At 38.0% G+C, this 9,324-nt stretch overlaps 1 protein-coding gene across 1 annotated transcript in view; it reads right to left on the reverse strand.

The window, feature by feature from the left end:
- Positions 1–2,835, reverse strand: part of LOC106743981 (sn1-specific diacylglycerol lipase beta-like) — a 10,952-nt gene extending 8,117 nt beyond the window's left edge. Inside the window, exon 1 of the mRNA XM_014618343.1 lies at positions 2,662–2,835. The gene's annotated coding sequence lies outside the window, so the exon portion shown is untranslated. The remainder of the gene's footprint in view (positions 1–2,661) is intronic.
- Positions 2,836–9,324: the final 6,489 nt, after the last annotated feature.

Consider the following 9,324-nt stretch of genomic DNA (forward strand, 5'->3'; position numbering starts at 1 on the left):
TATATATATATATATATATATATATATATATATATATATAACTAAAAGAGAACAAATTCTTAGAGTTCCTCGAATTGATAGATTATCGATTTTTAATTTTTATTGATAATTCTATTGATAATTATTGATTTTTTTGGAACACAAATTTTAGTAAGACGAAGCACTTGAAGTCACAAAACCCGAATTTTTACGCAGAAAAAATGGTTGTGTAAATAGAATTGGTTAACAGTGCCATAATTGAAGTAAATTTTCTTGACTCAATAGCGATATTATCGATATTAATATTCGAGTTATTAGAACAATGTATGCATGATGTAAATGTGCATGATGTACATGATAAATTGATGTATTAGTTTCAATAATTGATGTATTAGTTTTAATAATATTGCTATTGAACTGAGGAGATTTACTCCAATTATGGCGTTATTGATCAATTATATTAATACTACAGCATTTTTCTGCCTGACGCGACATATTTTCTATTTGATAACATATTTCGTAATTTAAAGTTGTCGAACTTTTAAATTCACCAGTTGCAACCGAATTCCCTCATTTCTCCGTTTTTTGTTTTTTGATCTGTTCTGATGTCTTTAGTCACGTGAATTAGCATTCCCTAACTGGTTGCGTAAATAACTTTCGAGCATTTAACTACGGGAAAGCTCGCGCTTTACGTCATAACGCGTGTACTTTTTAAACGTGTCAATTAGTTGCAGATACGATTGCTCAACTGCTTTCTTTCTTAAAGAACGCGATTACACACTAACGCGGAAATTTGCGCGGGATTACAACGTGTTATTATGGAACACATCGGTGGGGCGAAAGCCGATACATCATAATAATTTCGTCATCGTCAGCGATGACAGAGGTGAACGTAGTCTGGTTGGCTATTTATTGAGACATTGTAAACGGCTATAAATTATGAGCGCTATTATAGCCTCCGGTTGCAACAATATAGCAGTACTTAAATAAATCTCTTATACCGGGAAATATTGTTGTAACGTTTCTTATTCTGTTTTTATATCGTCGCCGTTGTGACCTTTTTACGATTAAAGGGAACAAAAATTTCTCGGAAGATTGAGAATCGACTTATAAACACAACCGCGACTGATCTGGCAGTTGCACAGGGGGCAATTCATTTTTTCTCGAAATTCATTTCGCCATTATCTTGCATAACGAGGTGGCACGTCACATGATAAAAGGCACGGGGTTACCTAGTATATTATATAAAAAGTATATTATCCGGCTTGAAAAAAGTGAAGGGTTTACGGTAAAAAAGAAATACCGTTCGCGACGAAGAATTTCTATTATGACGTCTGATTTCCGATGTAATTAGGTAGAAAATTATACGAAGCAAAAATTAAGTTTGGAATAAGCCGTAACTATGCACGTATCCGTGCTGTCCACCTGCGATGCTATGCGCATCGGTAGATCAAATTATACGAAATGAAGCGTGTTGCGTGCATTCCGTGACTTGCACTCTGCATATATTCTCGACATTTGAATATTTTGACGGGATAAGCACGCGAGTAAAAAAGTTGCATGTTACGAAACATGTAAATATCACGCGTAAAAAATTTTTACTGATCCATGTCAGTAAAAAATTTTTGTACGTGGTGTTTGCTCGAGAATTAGACATTTGATCACGCAGATACTGGCAGATATAAGAATGTTGCGAAGAATTAAGTGAACGTTTCTTTTTGGCGTCCTAATTTAAGCACGTTTCTATGCAGCAGAAATATAATTCGGAATCTTATTACATGTCATTCCAAAGTTACTAACATAAAATTACCATCTGATAATTATATGGCCCGCTATTCTGCCATATGCATATCATTTGCATATAATATGCATATATAAAAACTGGATACACGTTGAATTCTATATTTTTATATATTTTTTATATATTTTATATATATTCTATATTTTTATATTGTGGCTGCAAATACAGTAATCTATATATTTCTTTATGATGACTGAGCAAAATATTTTCTTATATTTATAATTTGTGACACTAATTTGCTAAAATTGTGTCAACAATAAACGTAAATGGTAAGAAATTTTGTGTTGCAAACGGTCCGAAATCCTAAATTTCTCCGAAATTTTTGTGTTATTTTAACATGAAAAATATGTTGAAAAGTACACAAATATGTTAAATTAATATATTCGCCTTGTGAAAGTAACACAAAAATTTGGATAGACCGTTTGTAAAATAAAAATTTTCTACTGTGTAACGATCACTTTTATGTGTAGCGACTTGAATCGTATAACGCATGCCAGGTTTAATTAGTAAGAAAATATAAGAACAATAATCTTACGCCGGTAATCTATGAAAATTAAAAGACATATGCTCTTTTGCTGACAAAGCGGCATATTTGTGCGGAGAAACGAATCTGGAAGAAAAAGAATACACGTTCTCTCAACTTTATGCATTTGTTCATCTTTTGTAAGTGAACGTAATATTGCGTATAATTTAATATAACCCCCGAAGGCCGTTCATTAATAGCCTAGAAGAACTAACGTAACAAGCGTGACAATTCAGCGAGAAAACTAGCGCATAATACGGCAGTAGCTGCTCACCAAGGTAGAACATTTAATTTCGATCGATATCGGCAACACACGGCGAAGAAAGCGGGCTTAATATTTCGCGGTACGTGTACTCACCGTCTCGCTGGTGCACTGGCTCTGCTGGTCACAAAAAATCAGATGTAAACTCCACTTTGTTTATCGACGAGGTCCGCGCGTTTACGCGCGCGCGCGTCACACACGCGTTGAAGTCTCCGCGATCGACGTACTGCACTCCACACTTCGTGCACCGTGCGCACACCACCCGCTCGATCGTTTGCTCGTTCACTCGCGCGCCTGCCTCGGCGAATTCGCTGCAGCCCCCGAGAGCGACGGAGAGAGAGACAGAGACTGATGGAGGACGGAAAGAGAGAGAGAGAGAAAACTTCTAACGAACCCGAGTGGAATTTTCGTCTAATCCCGTCACCGGGCTGCGCCTTTCTCCGAGCTGCGTGCGTTGCAAGCCGCTCGGTTGAACTGCTGCACTTCCTGCGTTCGCGTTCCCGTTAAACGCGCGCCGCGTCCGCCGCGAAGAATCGATCTCGTGTTAGCACACCTGACGAAGGTCACAAAATTGATGTTCTCGTGGAAATCACGGCGGATATGTAGAAAGAGAGAGACAAGAGACGCAGTCAGGTATTGTTTTTTTTCCGATCCCACTTTTCTCACCGTTCTCTTTTCCTCCTTCGTCTTCTTCTCCCCGCTCGTTCGCTGCACGCGTGTCGTGATCACTCGGCTCGCCGTATGATCCTCGCTCGCACTGCCCGCACCGTTGCAGCTTCTTCACATCACCGGCGAAGCACTTATCGCACGTACGTGCACCATCCGTGTTGCAGGCGTCTCTTGTCGGCTGGTACCAACTGGTCGCGATCGCGCATTTGCAACGTCTGCACCGCAACCGCACGTCGCGATAGCGATTGTGATAACGGTTCCTCGATAGAGGAGGACGCGATGTTAACGGGAGATGATGGTAGCGTGCGTGTGAGGATCCCCGTCCGAGATCGGCGAGATCGCTTTGCAATAGCTCGCGGTGTTACGGTGAACGCAGACGACGCTTGTGTCCGAGACGAATGCGAGAAGAAGTCGCGTCGGACGGGTCCACCTCTGACGCTCCCTCGCGCGCCCGCCCGCTCCGCACTTACGATGTATCCGCCGCGCTGCAGCGCGCCGCGACTCGTTCACCTTGCAACGCACGCGACACCCTACACGATCGAATCTCACGATCTGGTTGGCCACGCCGGCCGTTGCTGCTGGTACCAGCGCGAGGAGAGACGGCAACTTTCCCTCTGTTCGGCGGGTTATCACGCGGCGTTCTCGCCGCAAGCATGAAAAATGCGGCTAAAAAGGAGAAGAAGAAGGAACAGACAGACGGGCTATTTCGAGGGGATAAGCGGCCGGCCGAGTTGGCTCGAGCGGATGAAGGCTCTTTTACCTGGCGACCGGTGTCTCTCGGTAGGGACAGCCACGGCCGTTCCTCTCGCGGGAATAGAAATCTCGGTGAACGTCGATATCCGGTGATAGCTCCGAGAAAGAGAATCAGCCGAGGGAGGGTGGGCAGGTTCGGGACGGGAACGAGATTCGTCGGGAATCGGATAACGGATAGAAGAACGAACGTGTGAATACGTTGAGGACGACGCTGTTGCGCCTCCGTCTGTCAGCTTCAGATGCGTCCGAATCCTTCGAGTGTATAAAAGTGGATTTGCATTCTATCAACTCGACTTACGGTTATAACGATACTTTATGCACATTTCGAGTTTGTTTATACGCGCGTATAACAAATTTCTCTTCCTCTCTCATTCTCTCTATGTGAAAACTTCGTCAGGGGATTTCTCTTGACGATTCTACTTGTAAAGTCGTAGATTTTAAACAACTGGATGTAGATGCAATCGAAGGAGGGAAACTCGATACGGTTATATCCATTATTACTCGAATAATATCGACATCGGCCGATCTAATCTCGATTTTACGTAAGTCACGAGCCGATCTCGTAACCGCATTACCAACACGCTGCAATGGAAAGCACTGACCGCACGGCATATATTCATACGTGACTATATTACATTCATCGAGCGGGCATCAGTTCTTTAATTGTGTACGTGTGCAATCGCAACGTGTGACTCGTTCTAAAGTTTCCGCATGAAACGTTGTTGCATTACGAAGCGAGTCGAATAAATTTCGCGGTGACGATTCAGCGGATTCAGCAGGAAGTAACGGTATTCCCGTCAGCGTATTACCGTATTAAAAAAATGAAAAATATCGCTCTGAACGTAATCCGAATTATATCGAGATGTGTAAAGAATACTCCGAAAGAATAGTGACACATGATGATTAAGATGTTCGAGATTTGCAAAAATTCGTTGAATTTTTAGCCATATTTTTATTATTAATTGTAACTTTTATTAATAATTAATAATATTAATGTCATGTTCAGTAAAAATATCTGTCGATTACTTTTTGCGACCTGTGAGAGATGTTTGTTTGATTTTGTGTCTGTAGAATGACTCATCTTTTGAGCCAATAAAATCATCAACGGATTGACGCACTTCTATCAGTCTCTGACAAATTAAATCTAATTTTTTCTCGCCCTGAAAAAGCGGAAAAATGGCACTCTAAATTTGAATTACGGTTTTTGTCGCGTGACTTTTATACCAAGTTTGTGGGTCACGATTGCATTATTTATTCTGCAATCGTTTGGATTATAACTATGATGACATTCAAAAATAAGTATGGTAAGGGGATTGTAATATAATCGACTCAGCATAATCAGCGAAATACCAAGTTTGAATTATAACAAATTGAGCAAACACATCACATGAATAATTACATTATAAAATGATGTGTTAAACACACACGTTATCGTGACGGATATTAATAAGAACTGATAATGACTTCGAGATATATATAATAAACTTTTTTTGTTATGAATAACAAAACGAGTTCGCAGAAAAACACACAATGTATGTTTTCTTTTTTTCTTCTTTTTCTCTCTCGCTGAAAGAACGCGTTAGTTCATCGGCTCAAGAATAGAGCGTCCTTTTTGCGTTTATGCGTGCGGCTCGAGATGCAATTTTGTTTTTTTTAGATCATGGCCACCGCTGGCCAAGTAAGTGGAACAACGTAATCATCGATGTTGCCCGTGCAGAGAGATCGAGTCGTTATCCTTCTGCCGATGCATCGACTCATCCAATGTCGCGAATTGTAACACAGTGGCAATTAAGACAATTAATTTGCCGTAAAAACAAGCAAAAGATCATAATCTGCCAACAGTTTTTTGTTCCTTGTACGTGACCACAATGACGTACGTGACCGCAATGATATACGTTAACCGTGCCTTACTGGTTTAACATGAAAATTAATTTCCTTGTATATCATTCTATTGTATCGCGAATAACGGATTATTATTCCCCAATGATTGAAGCGATATTATTATGTATCGACGATCTCATCTGTTCTTTCTACTGTGATTATTTTTTATCAATCTGTTCATTTTCTCAACAAGTCTTCTACAATATGAGAAAACTTCGAACATATACATAATGCTTGGCCGTTCCTTTTTAATTCTTTCCTAATTTTAATTTAATATATTAAATATCAAGAAATATGTTCTCTCTCGATTATTTGACAGTAACCACTCACTCATCCTCTCTCTCTCTCTCTCTCTATCTATCTCATGTTACTGATCAGAACTTGGCAGCTATGATTAATTCTCTAATGCCGTTCATTTTCAAACACGATCGTGTTAAATTTTGCTTATATATACATATATTCTCTCTCCTTGTTTTTAATATTCTTTCGTACTTTTTACATATACATTTACGTGCATATACTTTTTATAGCATTTATGCGGTAATAAACAATCTTATTTAACCCTTTGCACTCGAGGGCTCCGGAGCAGAGCCATTTAAAATTTGTCTTCAAACTCTTCAAACTCAAATGCAAATAGCAAGAGCGGAATATCCTATACACAATAGTTTTTACGATCTGTCTTTGTCCTTATGTTATGAACTGAAAGTTATTTGCATTGTCTCCATAGCGGAGCCCTCGAGTTTGAAGACAAATTTTAAATGGCTCCGCTCCGGAGCCCTCGAGTGCAAAGGGTTAAAAAGATTCATCTTATTTAAAGAAAAGAGAATAACAAAATTGATATACTAATATGTTTTTTAAAGTTTCTAATGCATTTTGTTTAAATGCAGCATTGGAGGGTCGACATTATATGTGTAATGTCAGGTTGCGCGGTGCATAATGAAATGACAGGTTCATGCCGATTGCGTTAAAAATCAGAGAAGTTAATGCCGATTGCGTTAATAATCAGAGAAGGATTGTGAACGTGTTTGTCTAACGAGCGAATATGAACTGATCGAACGGACAATTTGACTCGTTTCAATGAATGTTCGGATCGATCAAGGTGTAGACTTTCACTTATATGTCAAAACCACGTTGAACCACTTTCGCGATGACCCTGTATTGAATATACCCGCGGCTTTGTCTCATGTTCGCGAAATCGCTTTTATGGCTTATATCGACATCAGCAAATTCGAAGGCCAAATAATGCATTGATAGCAAATTTTTCTTGATTCTAGCCTGACAAAAATACTAAAAAAAACATATATATATATACATTTTTTAAATATGATTCTATGTTGTCTTGAAAAACTCGCTGCTAATTAAATAAAGTATAGTATCGTTATTAACCCTTTGCACTCCAGTGGTGACTCTCACTCACCATGTGGTGCCATTTTCGCGCCGCGCGAAAAAGGCCCGGAGTGCAAAGGGTTAATATTACCAAAACCAGACTAGAATGTATATGATATATACATATTTTCTTGTCTTAATAACGTTATACAAATAATAGCGTTGAAGCGATATGTGAACGGCACATTTGCGTGATAAAATGAAGAAAAGAGTAATTAACACATTCGTTATCAGGGTCTGAGAAGAAAACCTTGCATCACAGCCCAGGGTGTTTTTTGTTAGAATATGTTCCAATTGACATGGGTTTTTTTAGGATATATTTATAAAAATGTAATTATCTCTAGATCAAAGGCATCCTACATCTATTTTATTATTTTTTAGCTCAATAATATTATTCATTTCCAAATTTATTGCAATACGTTATCATAAACTGATAAAGAACACGCACTGCACATCTGCGGCGGTGGGCTCAGATACAAGAATCGGGACACCGCATATATGCGGCCGTGGTAGCAAACGTGTTAAAGAAATAATGTTTCTGGATAAATGTCGACCGATTTGTATTGATAAACACGTTCACAATTTCCTTCTCTGATTATTAATGCAATCGGCACTAATTTCTCTGATTTTTAACGCAATATTTCTTACGTCAATAACTCGCAAGCACACATGTACATGCACAGGTTTTTTTGTATAAAGATATTTGTTCCACTTATAAATAGAATGTTGAACTACGTAACACGTTCTCTCGTCAGTCAGATCATATCGCGTAATGTCACCCCTAAACGTTCGAGATAATTCTCATACATTTGTCTTGCTCTTTGTAATTTGCAATATTGCTAATTACATGTCATCACATCGCGTGACAATCAATTCATGTGACAACAATCAATATCTCACGACGATTATTATATTGTTATGCATCATAACGTTAACGAACATCTCGTTTAAATAATTTCTTTTAGTCTAAAGTATGATATACTGCTACTACGTACATTAATAACCATTATTGTTAATCAATGTTCTGTCGTATTAACGGATTATCATTATTAATATAACCACTAATAATTGAAACATACAATTGCATATATCGCAGTACGTCTATCAAATTTATTTTATTGCTTTTGTTGCGCTTACATTTCGTGCTATTTTCCATTGAAATAATTTTCATTCTTTGAAACGCATAATAAATATGAAATGTTTTTTGTGAGGCTTAAACGCGTATAATGAATTCATTTGTCTGCGACGATTAATATTGTATTTTATCTCGCTCTGTTTCCTATTGAAATAGTTTTCATTCTTAGCGAGACATAGTAAATACGAAGCGTTTTTAGCGAGACGTAGTAAACGTGTATGATTAATTCGTTTATCTTCGACGGCTAATATCTTAGGGATCGCTCGTTGAATTAAACATTGTTTTTTCGCAATATAAGAATAGCATTAAATTTTGTTCAAGGTTAACATGAATATACAAACTAAAGAAGAATTTTTTCTGTTCTTATAAAAAATGTTATTTATGACCCTGAAATTTAAATTTCAAAGTAGCTACGAATATTTATGTCTTTTTTCACCAAATGACGCATAAACGTAAATGCTGCATAAATATTTATTAATTACTTTTTTATAACTTATCGCTGGTCGATAAGTAAGCGATCGTTTAAACGTTTCTCATTGATTTATCTTGGAAACATCGTTTGCCACTCCTTGATTCCATATATGTTCAGAATCAATTTGTATTGATTTAAAATTAATTATATGTCTCCGTATTTTTTATTCCTAAAAGTTGTGGTGTCCCTTGGATAATATCACGAGAGAAACGTTTCCCTAGCGTTGTACATTCGACCGCTTGCATGTCAGATGACGCCACCGACGTTGTAGCGATCGATGGTGACCAAAATTTAAAGTAACACATAGTGAATTTTATTTTGCTGCAATTGTACAACAGCTTTGGACATGTTACGCGAAAAATAGGTCACGTAAAATTGTCTAAATATACAGCGTCAAAATAACATTATAATATTGAATATCCTTTATTATAGAATATCCTTTGTTCTACGTTTAGAGAACAGC

Source organism: Dinoponera quadriceps, unplaced genomic scaffold (genome assembly GCF_001313825.1).
Source record: "Dinoponera quadriceps isolate SergipeBrazil2010 unplaced genomic scaffold, ASM131382v1 scaffold1252, whole genome shotgun sequence".
Classification (NCBI taxonomy): domain Eukaryota; kingdom Metazoa; phylum Arthropoda; class Insecta; order Hymenoptera; family Formicidae; genus Dinoponera; species Dinoponera quadriceps.